The sequence below is a fragment of the Xyrauchen texanus genome, chromosome 44 (genome assembly GCF_025860055.1).
Source record: "Xyrauchen texanus isolate HMW12.3.18 chromosome 44, RBS_HiC_50CHRs, whole genome shotgun sequence".
In the NCBI taxonomy this organism is placed as follows: domain Eukaryota; kingdom Metazoa; phylum Chordata; class Actinopteri; order Cypriniformes; family Catostomidae; genus Xyrauchen; species Xyrauchen texanus.
This window is the reverse complement of record NC_068319.1, coordinates 31,768,963-31,784,675: the sequence shown is the minus strand read 5'-3', so window position 1 is coordinate 31,784,675 and position 15,713 is coordinate 31,768,963. Positions and strand designations below refer to the sequence as shown.

The 15,713-nt window shown below is 37.3% G+C and overlaps 1 long non-coding RNA gene across 1 annotated transcript; it reads left to right on the top strand.

The window, feature by feature from the left end:
* The first annotated feature begins 4,285 nt into the window (after positions 1-4,285).
* On the top strand, positions 4,286-5,217 carry LOC127636502 (uncharacterized). The gene is made up of 3 exons (XR_007969612.1): positions 4,286-4,580; positions 4,666-4,731; positions 4,808-5,217. It is a non-coding gene; the product is annotated as an uncharacterized LOC127636502 (long non-coding RNA).
* The last annotated feature ends 10,496 nt before the right edge of the window (positions 5,218-15,713 follow it).

Here is a 15,713-nt window from a genome sequence, read left to right as displayed (position 1 = left end):
AGGTAGATAAACAGTACCTCGTGTAACCTGCACTAATGCAGGAGAAGCCAACAGACCAGCTGGTAACCCGGACTCTGGGGGCTCGAAAAGAGCAGTACTCTTGGCGTATTGCTCGGAACAAGTAGCTGCCACAAACTTCATCATGCCACCTGGGATGCGACATGGTCTCCGCCCTCGCGCTCTAACTCTTCCTGAACTTACCTCAGGAGTCTGCTTATCAACTAAACGACAATGTTGCAGCGCCTGTAGAACAAAATTTGGAACCTCTGCGGTCGAAGGTGAATCAAAAAGGGCCGGGCCATGTTGCCCAAAAAGCTCCTTGTAGCATCGACTAAGGACATTCATTTCCAGAACACCTGGGACCAGAGTACACAACCCACCAGGAGGGTCCCGTACAACAAGCACACCGCACCCTGCAATTAACTGACCACACAGTTCGATGCTCAATTCCATATAACCGATATAAGGGATTGAAAGACCATTAGCAGCTCGAAGCTGCAGCCATTGGCACGTTTTAAGTCGATCCTGACCCCATGGTTCGAAATGTTTCCGAAAACAACTCTCGGTAATCGTAGTTACCATGGAGCCAGTATCCACCAAACAGGGCACTCGAACTCCGCCAATCAATACGACAAGGTGTGGGCATAACGACATTAGACGTGACATATTTAAGCCAGTTACCTCCCCATCCGTGCTATGGCCCTGAAGCACGGTGGGGACTAGTTTCCCGACGTTGCTGATGGGCCAGGCTGTCTACCTCCAGCTAATGACGGTTTGGGGAGGAAAGGAAGCTTAGAGCGAGAGGGGGACACGTTCCACGTCGCAATCTCTGGCAAAATGACCAGGCTTTTGACACCTCCTACATACAACAGGGCCCTGTCGGGGAGGTTGACTCCACGACTGGGGAGTCTGCAAACGGGCAAAACTTTGTGAGTTTAGTTAACTGTTCTTGCTGGCATTTAAGCATATCCCTCATCTCAACCAACTCAGAGCTCCCTGATGACCTACTCAAACCTACGAATGGGTCCCCTTGCACCCCATATTGAATCCCGTGAGCTGAGGGGACGGAATGACTTCGGGCCATTGTGCTTCCTGGCATACCCTCCCTCTCCCATCTAAGGGCTTCGCTACGAACCTCCAACAAAGTTAACGTAGGTTGACGACATATCAACTGTTTTAATTCACGACGGAGGGTGCTATCAAAAACATGTTCGACGAATTGGTCTCGTAGTAAAACATGTGAATTTGGCATACCATGAGGGGATCGTTGTTTCACTTGCTCAAGGAGACCCATCAGGACAAGGGAGAACTCCAACAAGCTTTCCCCCTCCTGTTGCTTTCTCGAGAAAAAGGCCTCCTGCAATGAAACATATGACTGTGAGCAACCGTACAATTCCCGCAAAGCTGAAATAATTCTGTCTGGGTCTTTACGCTCCACCTCTGGGCGGTACTTGATCTCTTCCCTTGCCTCCCCCTCCAAATGGTCAAACAAGTAAAACGCTTTATCAGTATCCGAGAGGTGACGAACGCGCATACAAGCCTGGGCCTCCTCAACCCACTCCTCAATACTAAGGCCAACTCTGCCATTAAATTTTGGACACTTCCTATCTCGTGGTACAAAAACAAATCGTTCTGGTCGAGTGACATCAACATTGCTGGGTTGCGAAGGAACAGAAGGCCCTGGAACGGGAGGCGGTGCGTCACCGGGACCTGGGGGCACAGGAATACGCTCCTGACGCAACCTCTCATTGTCTGCTCTTAGCAGAACAATCATTTCCATTAATTCTTGTAATTCCTCTTCCATACTTTAACTACAGAGGGCACTTACCAGTGAAAGGTAACAAATGCGATTTTATATACCAGACGTGCACTGCTGCCACACGAAGGTAAATTCAATCCTGCAATACAAATAAAGACCAAAAAAAGAGAAAACAAAGAACAACAACAAACAACAGTATAGATACCCACATCTCGGTCTTAATGTGGTAGATCCTGCCGACTGCGCCAGAATGTGGCGGGGCAGTGGTTGGACAAAAATTACACCAAATGTACGAAATGAAGCAAGATAAAGAGCAGACTACGCCACCCAGTTTCTATGAACGGGGAAATTTCATAAGACACACAGGTTCGCTACCACAGAGGACAAGAGACATGGATATGAATACAAAACTATTTTTATTTTCACAACAATAATAAATTTAAAATGTATAAAAACAGGTAAGAGTTCACTACTTCAGGGGGCACCAAACCAAAAAAATGGAAAATAAAAGAGAAACTTTCAGGCTGCGGCTTACCAGTAGGGTGGCTAGCTGCACAGTGAGTATCCTAAGACCACACACACACACACACACACACACACACACACACACACACACACACACACACACACACACACACACACACACACACACACACACACACACACACACACACACACACACACACACACACACACACACACACACACACACACGAGAGAAAAGCAAGTGCCAACGGCAAAACACTCTGTGAAGGAAACACCACAAAAAGGACAAGGACAGCTAGCTTCCCTACACCAGGGGCCTCCAGTTCCTGAAACAAACAAAACAATTTATTCCACAATTAACAGACACTCAGTTATAGGAAAGCAGATTCCAATGCTGAAGAAGGGCAACAACTGGCGAATTACTGGCCACCAGTTATACAGACGGGTGTAACCCAGAAAGGTTTACACTAAATTGCCAGTAAGGCCTGAACAATGAAGCAGCCAACTGCTATAAAGAAAAGAAATAAAAATAACCCACAAACATCATAAGTCAAACAATACAAAATAGAAATGACAATTAATTATGCTTCAAACAAATTAAATCACAAAACAAAAAGTAATTAGAAAATTCAACTAGGAAAAGCACAGACCAAAGAAAACAACAAATTAACAAACAAACAGACAGTTGGTAGCGATATCGCAAAAGGTGGGGCTAAGGTGCAACATTGGAAAGTCTCACGCTTAGTGACGGCCCTGAGACTAGCCACCCTTCACCAAGACCACCAGTATTAGCATAAAGCTGTTTACAAAACAAATAATCACACTGTAGTATAGAAGAACAGCAGAACAGACAGTGCAGTCTAAAAAGGTTATCTAGGAAGCATTCGCCCCGCAATCCACAGCGACGAACCGCTCCCAAGCAGATTAACGCACCGGTAGTAGAGCGTTAAAGCCACAGATTATTCGGTTACTCACAGCCCATGTTCATAAGCAAAACGCCAATGTACCGGTGTTCCATCGAAACATACACATGAACTGTAATACGATAAAAGCATAGGTTACCGGGAGTCACACCAAAACAAACATTAGTCCGTTGAAATAAACATACCGGAGAAAAGACAGCCTGCACCCCAAAAGCAAAGTCGCACCAATCCTGGTCAGAACCTGGCTACAACAAATACACCACCACTTTAATAGTGTATGTGTGTGTTAGCAGCAACATTAGCCAAACAGCTAGTACATACCTCCCACAGAGCTGTGCGCACACACACGCAAAAGCGAATCTGACGATGACGCATACCCAGGTGGCCCGAACTCCGCCTTAAATAGGTCAGGGACAGCAGCCCATTGGCTGTCACACCCATCAGTCATTTAATAATCACACATAATAATAGGGTGGGTTCTAACCCGCCTTGCCACAATCATTTCCTACATTTTACAAAGTTTATACACGTGTATTAATCGGTGGTCAATCTAAAAATATTTTTATTTTAAGCCATAGTAAAAACTATTTACATTACATGTGCTTTTTCAGATTGAAAACCCTCCCCATTTAAAACAGAATGCCGAGTGTATTTTGTGTGTGACCAAATATGTGTCTAGCCTAAGAGAAGTGGTTTTCTGTTGAGAATTATATCAAAGAGACATGTATAAAATATGTTGGAACTGTCACGGGGGTTCGTGAGATCCCGGTGGGGAATCGTGAGAGGGTGCCACGACACATTGGCTAATTTTATGATCTAGAAAATGTTGTGGCCAAAAAATTATTAACCAACCATTATCACTGCGTAAGAGACACTCTGAATCAAACAGTCTTTTAAAAGAATTTATTCTTGCAAGAAGGACCCAGGACCCATTACACAGGAATTACTCTGTGCCATGAGTGAGACTGTCGGGGAGGGCTTAATTGTTTTTTATACCTCTTTTCCCCAAGGTCTCCAACAGAAGCAGATCCTCCCCCTCTACATTCCTTAGATACAGGGGCATTCCTTTGCAATGACTATCACTGATCAATGAGTATTAAAATGTCTACAACAACAATAAGATGCCGATCGGGTGGACGGGATACCCAGAAAGGCTCTGCCCTATTTAAAAACAGAATTTCGAGTGTTTTTATGTGACCATTCATTTGGGAACGTGTTGGAGACAGCAGCAGATTTTAACACGTGGCATTATTCTTTAAAATAGCATTTATTTTCAGAAGTATGTGTTGATTGTACATTGATTAAAATATTTGTGCTTTACAGGTAAAAAAACGTAAAAACATTTTTTTGGGCTGTACGTAATTCAGGACAAATCGACGAACATGAAAACTTGGATCGCATTGATCAACTATGTAAGTTTACGTAAAGATCATTTTTTCATGTATTTTTATATTAGAAGTGTTTATATATTATGTGACTATATTCTTTTATTTTCAGTGAATGCACCGTTTATTAATAATACAACGGGTCAGAACAGATCAGTCAACAGACGTGCACTACGAGGTATGTATACATTATTTGCGGTCTATCGCGATCATACAATATTGATAAAACAAAATTGTATTTTCTGTGTTTGTAGATATTTCAAATGTTGACTTGTCATCGATTGTCTCACATCCGGGGTTCGCAACGCCTGAACTTTTTAATGCTGAAAATTCCATGGCCATTAGATTAGACAGTTTGATCGGTCTTGTTGACAGTTATGTAAAATTGCATGACACCAGACACATACTATCCTACACAGACAACATTGTGAGGAATAAAAAGAACTTCACTTTGCAAAGTCAGTTGTTAAAAAGTTTCAAGTGTTGTATAATAAAAGGCAGCTGTTCCCAGATTATACAACACTACCATATGGCTACTAATAATTTTTTTAATCACTGCAGTGTGCGGGAGGTTGATGGTTTTGATTTTAGGATTCAACATACTTTTTCATGTGTAATAAGTGGACTTTCAAATTCTGGAAAGTCTTATTTTGTAAAAATGTTGTTCGAAAATGCTGTAAATATGATTTCTAAAAGATTGAAAACATTGTGTACATTTATGATTGCTGGCAACCACTGTATGATGAACTGTATAAAATGAATAACATTAAATTTGTACAATCTCTGAATGATGATGTTTTATTACCTGTCAATAAAACGAATCTGTTGATAATTGACGACATGATGATGGAGGCGAGTGGAAACTCTGAAGTGTAACTCTGAAGTTATTCACGCAATACGTTCACCATAGAAACCTCAGCGCTATTTATATTGTGCAGAATTTATTTTTCCAAGGTAAATCCAGCAGAACCATCAGTTTGAATACAAATTATTTAATATTATTTAAGAATCCTCGTGATAACAATCAGATAAATGTGTTGGGTAAACAAATGTGCCCCGGAAATACAAAATATTTTATGGAACGCTATCAAGATGCTACCAACCAGCCTTTTGGATACCTCAAATTTTCTTTATGATAGACTATAAAGAAAAAAACCCTGAACATTTTCGTCTCAGAACGGGGTTGCTTTCAAACCAACTAGTAGTTTACATTCAAAAAATAAGACAGTGAGTTTGGTAAAATGTCTGCTAGACTATCTAGAATCCTACCCCTGTTAAAAATGCTATTTAAAGCGAACCCGATGCAAAGGCATCTTATTATGCAATCAGCTCATTTTAACATTGTGTGAGGTTAGGGGTTCTCTATGGCACAATCCCGCTAACGAACCAGCAACACCGCCGGTTGAAGAGGAGAAGGACTGAAATTAAATACATAGCCAATAAAAAGATGGGTGTGTCCAGAAAAAATGCTTGATCAACCAGAATGGAGGATTTCTTCTTCCACTCTTGAGCATAGCAGTCCCCTTTATATCCAGTCTGAAAACTTCTAAACAAGGTTGAAGATGGAGTATGCTGAGAAGCTGTTTTTAATTCCTCAAAATCAAATAGATAGCCTAAACTTAAGATGTCCAATAACCAAGAATCTATTCAACAAACCGTGGAAGACGATCTGGATGTTGCCATAAGAAATATTTTGTATAAATTGAATTTGGAGACTCATCAGAAGGTAAATTGGATACTCATTTACAGCGCAGTTTTACAAAGATTTTTAACAGTGGTTAAACAGGGTGATCGGGACAGTAACACCTTAACGCTTGCATTACCACGTTGGGGTGTCACTGATGTTGTTACCGATGTGTTGAAAAATGTACCATCGAGAAGTGTGAAAAATGCAAGATACATCATGGATAAAATGTCTAAAGCCAAAGAAGTTTCATCTTGGAATGATTTGGGGGAGTTTGTATTTAAAGGTATTACTATAGTCCTACAGGGGTCGCACGTGATGGATCTTGTGAAAAGTGTTACAGCCCCACATAATATTAGGGTTGACCGTAGACCTCGTGGATGGACTGAGTTTTTGCAGGCAATTGCTGCTTTAAACATTCCCTATTCAACAATGCCATACCATACGGTTAGATGTGTAATAAGTTCATTTAAAAACAAACAGTCTACATTGCCCTCTATGATGTATTTAAGTACACCTTCTTCTAAGGAAGGCGTCAGCGTTTAAATCACCGACTCTTGATCAAAACTTATGGTTGTCATTTTGATCTTGTATCATTTTGATGTTAATATTTTTGTTCAAACGAATCATGTGATATTCAATAAAGCTATGACATTGGTACATTTAGCATTGTGCTCTTTTTATTTATTAGAAACGTCCATTTTACAATCTTGTAATTAACATAAACGTTTCACCCATTTGCACACATTGAATACACTTAAATGCAGAACTATTACAATGAGATATCCTTAGTTTTTTCACAAAACGTGATACAAATTCATAATTTTTTATAAAATCACTATAAAGCATCATAACATCATCAAAATCTCGAATCATATGATATAGGAAAAAAACACAATGATGACCACATGTGACAGACATAAAATGCTGAACTTGTTTAGCTGAATATTGAATGCGTGTTGAATTCCTTTTTAGAAAATCAATGATTGATACAGGAAAATGAATAAAATCAGGACTATTACCGAAAATGTCAAAGAAAAATGCTGAACTGTCCTTATTTATGTAAATAGCCAGCCAGTGTTCCCCGGGGAGTTGTGAAGGAAGAGTGTTGATTATGGCAGACGTGGGTAGTGTTCTTAACGGATCTTTTGGTAAATTATCACATGGTAGTACACCAAGAAAATGTGTGTTTTGTGTGATTCGCTCCATAGCCACGGTAAGTTGTATGGTGTTCATGTTTTCAATTAATAGTAGTCAACAAGCACCTGCTTTTGGTTAGAAACTTCAATGATGTTGTCAAAAACAGCATAAACAATCAGATTAATAGTTCTTGGAAGCGGTTGTCTGAACCGCACTTCTAGTCTGATATTCCCAGACTTAACAAGCGAGATGTGCTGGCCGCAATCTTCATATGGAGTGAGGTTAAAACCATAAAGGGTATAACCCTGCAGAAAATCTTCTCTGTCAATTACCAGCGCTTGGTTTTTAGATGTCTTCCAGACGAAAGAGCAAGCTGGTAAAATTCTCGCATGGCGGTGCCTGCTCCAAAGTCAGGCTGTAATGGTTTGGAGGGGTGTTGCTGACCATCCACATAAACAGCTAGAAACTCCAGATCGTAATGCTTAAATGGGTTTTTATCGTATGACCCTGTAAAAGCATCATTATCGACGAGTATGATAGATTTGGGGAGCGTGCCTAAAAATATGTTTTCCTGGTTTGATACATGTCCTCCAGCTGGTATGGAGAAATTTTTCAGGCAGACCCTATCAATGGGGTATTTGGCAGTGGTTGAGAGTAGTGCTTGAGCATGTCCCAGCCTCACGCCTGGTGATACAGATACTTTTTTGACAAACAGGGATGCTGACAAATTATTTAGTTTGTATGCTATAGCATCACTCCTCATTAGACAAAATTCATCTTTGCCTCTTGTCAGACGGATTTTAATGTCCACCCCATGTATGGGTGATAAAAGCTCGACTACTGCACTTTTTTTGCTAAAGGCAGCCCTCTTTGTCAGACCATTGTTAGCCCCTGCCGGATCGCCTACATCCATATGCCCTGTAGAATCTTTGTAAAATAAGCTTGCTGAGAAGACACTTTCCAGTGTATCTTTACCATAGTTTAAAAGGCATTCTATAATGCATAGATAAGGGTACGTGTTTGTACTCTCTGGAATTAACCTATCACCAAGTGAAACATCAACCTGTGAAAAATGTGTGTTTCCTGGATAATTCACCAGTCCAATAGGAGTCTCATCTCTGATATTTGAACCGTCCGGATTTGTGATTTTAACACGCATTTTAAGTGCTGTGTTATTCAAATCTATATAATAATCTTCACCATTCCCCGCTATAAAAAACTCCAATGAGCGCTGTTCGATATTGCAGATAGAGGAGGGATTTAAATGTATGTGTTTTTTTCAATAGCCGTCTGAGTACACACTTCAGACATGGTATGTAGCAGAGCCATGGTTTAGAATATAGTTTTAACAGATGAGACACGCTTCACAGATCTCTTTCGTCTTCGTTGTCTAACTGCAGGCTTCTCAGGGGCTTTCCTGGGTTTCTTTACCGCTTGACCATGTAGTATTTTTTCATGCCAATTTTGTGAAAAATCACTCAGCATCTTTGGGGTTTTGATTTCAGAAGAATAGACTTTATTATCACACAATAAAGCCGAGTTGCCTACGGTGAAACCACAGTACCAACAACAACTGAACTATCTCTGGTTTGGTTTTACTTAAATACACCTCCTCAAACAAGGTGGGGTTACATGCATTATCTATCATGCTCTTCATTGACTCTGGTCTTGACCATATTAAGAAGTAACAGAATGTCCTTTGGAAGAGATCAATTCTCCCCCCTAAGTAATGCTATTTATGTTTCTGCACACACAGTCAAATAGTCAAACATATGTGAGCACATATTCATCACGTCACAGGCCTTTACATAGAGTAACCTGCATGTTTGCCCCTCAGACATAACTGTGGTATAAATCAACAATGTTTTCATTGATTATTCCTGATTAACTTGATAAAAATATACTACATATTCCCTCCTCTGTGACTTTCTATAGTCACAAATTAACATATTTAAGCATGTACGTGCTCCTGGTTTGGTCTTGTTTTTGGTTGTCACAGTTATGTAGATTGCATTAAACAAAATATTCATCCTAATTTTAAGAGTTCTTGCTTGTAGTGTAGATGTCTTCAACCCAGATGCTTTGCGCATCGTAGAGGATCACCCTTTGGGGAGAGGTTAACCAGCACTTACACCCAGGGCGTGGTTCTTCATATCTTCTTATATATTCATTGAAAGAATCAATTTTCTCCCAAGTTGGTCTTTCTGTCCATTCAGGGTAGTTGCCATTGCCTTGGGCCTTTTACATCAATCAAAGTCATCTGCTTTACTGTTGCTCGAATCCAAAATTATTTTACCAACGATCACACACAACAGAATCTTATTCCTTCCACAATGTTATTATCCAGATATTATATTAATTTGAGTTAATTGTGCACCCCATTCTTTTGGCAATCAGGCCATGTTAATTTTTAGTCACCACCATATATTCTTTTCCATTCTTCATTATTATTAAAATGTACATGAGTTCAATAACAGCATAAACAAAAATAATTTTCCAATCGTAATTCTTCATCATGCAAACAGTCCCAGGTTTGCTTAATACTTCTTTAATAATTTAGGCACTTCTTTGTATGTAATGGTTCTCAAAGCTTTACCTCCAAAATCAATCTATTGGTCTTCTACACAGGGTGTGATCCCCTGATAACACAATGATAGAATGCTTGTTATTCATTGCTGTGATAAAATTATTTTAATAAAGCGGTTATTAAGACACAGTCGGGTTGAGTGGAACTCACAACTTCTGGCAGGTTTCTTCTAGACCTCCCTTTTGATGCTTTTTCCCAAAATCATCCATCCACTTCCTTAAACCCAGTTCACCCTTCTTGGGCATGTTTCCAGGGCGGTGGCACCCTGTCTTAGGCAGCTCTCATTTTGCAAATGGAGAGTCTTTACCCGTCATTGGGTCGTCACCTCTTGCCACTGGAGAGTTTTACCCATCATTGGGTTATCATCTCTTGTCTCTGGTCTCGGAACCGCTCAGTCCTATTATCCAATCTTTAATAATCTGGTATCAGCAAACAGCTATTTTCCCTTGCTTCAGGGAGCATCACCTGAGAACCATCACAGCCAATGGAGCCATCTACAACTGCTCAAACATTGAGACAGTCCAAAACATGGTTAAATTCACAAAGCATTATTCAAAGTTCAACAATCTATTGAAATTGTCCAAATGAAAAGTAAAATGCAACAATTGAACTCATTTACAGTTCACTAATTTCCATTCAAGTTATGTTTTCTCCTTTGGCAAAGGTCACAAAAGACCTTGTCTCTTGGTGAAGACTAACCATCAGAACAAATCAAAATACATGATCGCCTCTGTCAAGCTTCTAAGATGCTTAATTTAAATCATCACTTTAATTTAGTAATTTCTAAGTAGTTTTAGAACCTACATTTATTCTTCCAGATGTACAGTCAACCAAATCTCTTATCTTTAGTATGAGCACTTCACTTCAAATTGCCCTCTGAAAATAACAAATCTTTAATCATGACGAGGAAAGCTGTTTGAACCTTTCCTTCATATTACTGTATCTAACATTATTGTCAAATCACATCATTTTCCATATAAAAGAAAACAAAATCAAAAGAAAATAAAACAATTTAGTGATATGGTTTTAGCCCACTTAAAAACTTAAACTGAATTTCTACTCCTCTTATCTCTTCCCTCCTCGCGCAATAAAAATAATGCGCATTTGTATTCATACCATTGAGAAATTCAAGTTTTCGTTTTAAATCAATAAACTTTCTTATGATTACTTTCTTTCTTTTCTTACGTTTTCTCAGGAGTAGGAACTTTCATTATGTCAAATAAACCAACATAAATTAACTTTTTTAAATTAACAGAAAATAAATTAAAGATTTTAAACAAAATAAAATAGTAAAGTGGCACAATGGAAGTTCAGACATATATCTTGTGTTTTGCAATAATTGATCAGTAAAATACATTATGTCCTTTGAATTTCTTACAAGTCTCATTTTTATATCCTAATGTTATCATCATTTAATAATATTATTTTTCCTGTTATTACGTTTTATACTTATCAGCATTTCATGATCAATTATTCAGTTAAATAGCAGAGACAGATGTCACTGTGCATAAACTGTATACCTTTAAAACAGTTTTTTTCATGGATTTACCTCAAAATAAAAAATAGCTTACTAGAGATAGACACTTAATTAACTCCTTGCAGTACTGATTAATCTTTTTCTTTAAAGTGAGGGTAGTCTTTGGAAAATTTAGGGGAGTAAACAATCCAATATGTTACTCTTACTTTGCCATTTAGTTTTAATATTTAACCTTCACATCAACAAATTCGCAATTAGATGCTGGATTTAAATTTAGACCCTCAGAACAATTTAATCATGGATATTGCACCCATGGATGGCATTTGGAGTATCAAACATCCAATTAGTCATATATGACTGAAATCAACTTATCAAGAGAAATTTGAATCCACAATTAAAATATCAATTCAGTAATATTACCAGCATTCATGATAGTAGGAGGGCCAATCATATAACCGCTCACATACTGTATTTCTCAGTCCTTTTCGTTTTCTCCGGACTGTCTCCTGTAATATAAGCTTCTTCAATAAATCACCTGGCTCAGCAATTTGCAATGGTGAGAGACTGGTTCCAAAATGAGTTATTGAAATGACTTATACAATGCTGACAACAGAAAGAGTAAAACAGAGTTAGCATCAATTTCACACAGAATAGACACATGAACATCAAATTATTTATGATATTCAATTTAATCTTAATGTTTCTCTATGGGTTTCACCTAATACCAATCTCCAATTTCCTTAGCATTATCAATATTTTTTCAATCAAATACACCACATATTGGGACTTATTTCAATTCTATCTGGCATGACTGGTCTAGAACAAACCTTAGAAAAACTTCTCTAAGCAAATTTGAACAGTAGAGAACATGAAATGATTTAAATTATTCTTAAATTTATTTTCTTTAATTCTAGTCTCAGTGACAACTTTCAGTGTACCCATGATCAACCAATGCCTACACTGTATATATAAAACAAGAAATAAAAGAAAAATATCTAATCTCAAAAGCTATCTCTGTTTTCTAAGTTTGGGGGCCCCTGTGTTTGACTAGAGACATCATGAGAGACACCATGAGAGACACCGGGTTTAACCACTCCTGCTCTCTCTCCTTACAGAGCGCAGGATCTGTTTCTATTAAGAGCATCCTCAGGTCTCACTCAATCTCTCCAGTCAGACTTTTTCTAGCAAAAATAATAAACACTATCTGTCTTATTTTTGTTGGTTGATCAAGTTTACACCAATAAAGTTGCACAAACATATACATTGTTCTCCAGACATATTTAAACACATCAAAAATAAAACATATAATCATGGGTTTTTAAATGTATATATCAAGACATTATAGTGTAATTTAATATTGTTAAAAATGTTATTCTCTCATATTGGACTAGACAGAACATAAAACAGACACATGAATGTGAAATTATCACATTTAAGATTTACTTTTCATATTCCAATTTCAAAATCCTTCTTTCTAATCTCCCTTTCCCATTTTCTGTGGCTTTGACGACTACTGGCCACACTACGTGAAATGACATCCACATTCTATCTAAAGTATTTGGAGCTGACCTTTGGGAGCTGACTTTTGGGGTCACATAGGGAGGTATTTTTAAACAGGACCCTGTCATTTTACTCTCCTCTGCATGCCTCATATTTCTTAGTGAATTTTAAACTTACTGGACATAGCTCTTACTTATTCTTTTTATTTTATTACTTTTCCTGTTTTTAGTTTTTACTCTTATCTTTTTATTTATTGATTTTTTAACCTTTTAATCTAAATGTCTTTCTAAATCATTTTCCTTATCTTCTTCTAATATATGAATTATTATACCCCATACATGAATACATTTCCTATATGTTTGTCAATTTACCTTTAGGATCAGTCTTCATCTAGATCTTAGTTTTTATTTCTTCACTGGTTCTTTCTTCATTTTTACTTGGCATATAAAAATGAAAAATTATTTTAGCAGCATTAATTTAGATAAATCAATACTTTTAGAGAATAAATGAATCTCTTATTTTTTAAATGTATTTCCTTCTACACTAATCTTCAACGGCAATATTTTGAAACAATTTTTCCAATTTCTTTCACTTTTACTTTTTAATCAAACCCTTCATTCAAGTCACATTATTATTTATTTATTTTGCTTTCTCATTTCTTTGAGATTTTACACAGTGGACTTCTAGATTTTACTCTTTCCACTGGAGTTTTACATTATGTAATATAACAACACTTATCTTATATACAACCTTTGTTTAAATTCCAATTACTTAGTTGACTTCAGTTTAATGCAATACACTGGACTTAAAGCTTTAATTCTTATTCTTATTATTTATTATTTTATTTTTCTCCTAGCTTTTTTGATTTTTCAAACTGATTTTAATTAATTTACAGTTGTTTAATTTTTTATTTCAATTTCAATTTTTTATTGTTACTTGTCCCTGTGCTTTAAAGGTTAAACTTTAAGCACAGATATATCTTTTGACTGCACCAATTCTCTGTATGAAGTTCACTTCTCTTCTGTGACTGACTAGTTCAGAGGCCTGGCATATTTTTCAGCTGCTAGTCTAAAAAAAAAACCTCAGAAGCTAAGAGTTAACTTTCTGTCTACGCAGCAAAGCTAAGTCTCTCTAACTTGGTCACACACCCAACAATATCTCTTGAATGTATAGATTCTCTGCATGAAGTCAAATAAATTTCTATGCTACAGTCTAGTTTAGGAGTTATGCTCTAGCCCATTCCAATCAACAGCTGCTAGACTAAGAACAGCCAAGACTAAATGTTTTCCAGCCAGTTGTGAGTTAACTTTTTGATTTCTTTTTTCCTAATTTCGTTTACATCTATATTATCTCACTGTTTTTATTCATTTTCTTGTTGTTTGTTTATACTCTATTAAATGTATCTTTCTATCTATATACCTTTATCATTGGTTTTATCTCCACTTTGCAATATTTAGAATATTTATTAGGTGCCTTCTCTGCCTGTAATTATCAGCTCTCTTCTGCCTCCATATATTGATGGAAGGTTGAAAATAGCCCAAATATATTTTCTCTGCTGTAAACTGCATATATACACCTCACCAGTTATGCAGCACAGGCTGATATTTTGGAACATTTTTAGTTTTCTATATTTTAACAAAGTTAATTATTCCAAAGTTTCTCAAGACAGGCTTTCATTCCAATTCTTGTACTGGGCTTATAGCTTTACTCAGTCATACACTTCCATACACACTTGCTCTTCACACTCTCGAACCACAATTATTTTTACACGCACATAAATTTTACACTTATTACAGACACAAGGCCTTTATAAACACCGAGCTCCAAAAAACTAAATTGTGCAATTATCAATCTTATTTGCTTGCTTATTTATATTTATTAATTATTTCCTACAGAGCGGTATCCGCAAAGTAAATAAATAAATATTTCTTTGCCTATGCAGTCCTCTAATTATTATCCTGTAGCTTTGTACTATAAATTTCCTACAGAGTATCCACAAAAGACCTCTAATTATTATCCTGTAGCTTTTCTACTATACATTTCCTACAGAGTATCCACAAAAGACCTCTAATTATTATCCTGTAGCTTTTCTACTATAAATTTCCTACAGAGTATCCACAAAAGACCTCTAATTATTATCCTGTAGCTTTTCTACTATAAATTTCCTACAGAGTATCCGCAAAAGACCTCTAATTATTATCCTGTAGCTTTCTACTATAAATTTCCTACAGAGTATCAGCAAAAGACCTCTAATTATTATCCTGTAGCTTTTCTACTATAAATTTCCTACAGAGTATCCGCAAAAGACCTCTAATTATTATCCTTCATATCCTTCATTATAATACATTATTACTTCTTAAACTTTATCCACCGTTATTTACTGCTATTGCACCTACACCCTTACCAGCAAATAAAAACAGATCATTGCATGCAATTATTTCTTCTGGAATCAAAACCCTTTATTTATTTTTTTTCCCTTTTTTTTTTGGTTCAGAAGAGCTTTTTGGGCGTTCATACCACCACAGGCAAACTGGCAAGTAACACAAACTTTTATAAGCAAAATCTGCTTACCTCTTAATGGTGGCCACCGTGTTTGTGTTCGCTTTCCCAGCCAGCCCGCGATGTAACGACTCTGCTCTCTTCTGCCCCACGTTGGGCGCCAATTTGTAGTAGTTTTTCATGCCAATTTTGTGAAAAATCACTCAGCATCTATGGGGTAACATAACCATTAAACCAGACCCATCTTGAGATTTATTGTTATTAAAGGAATGT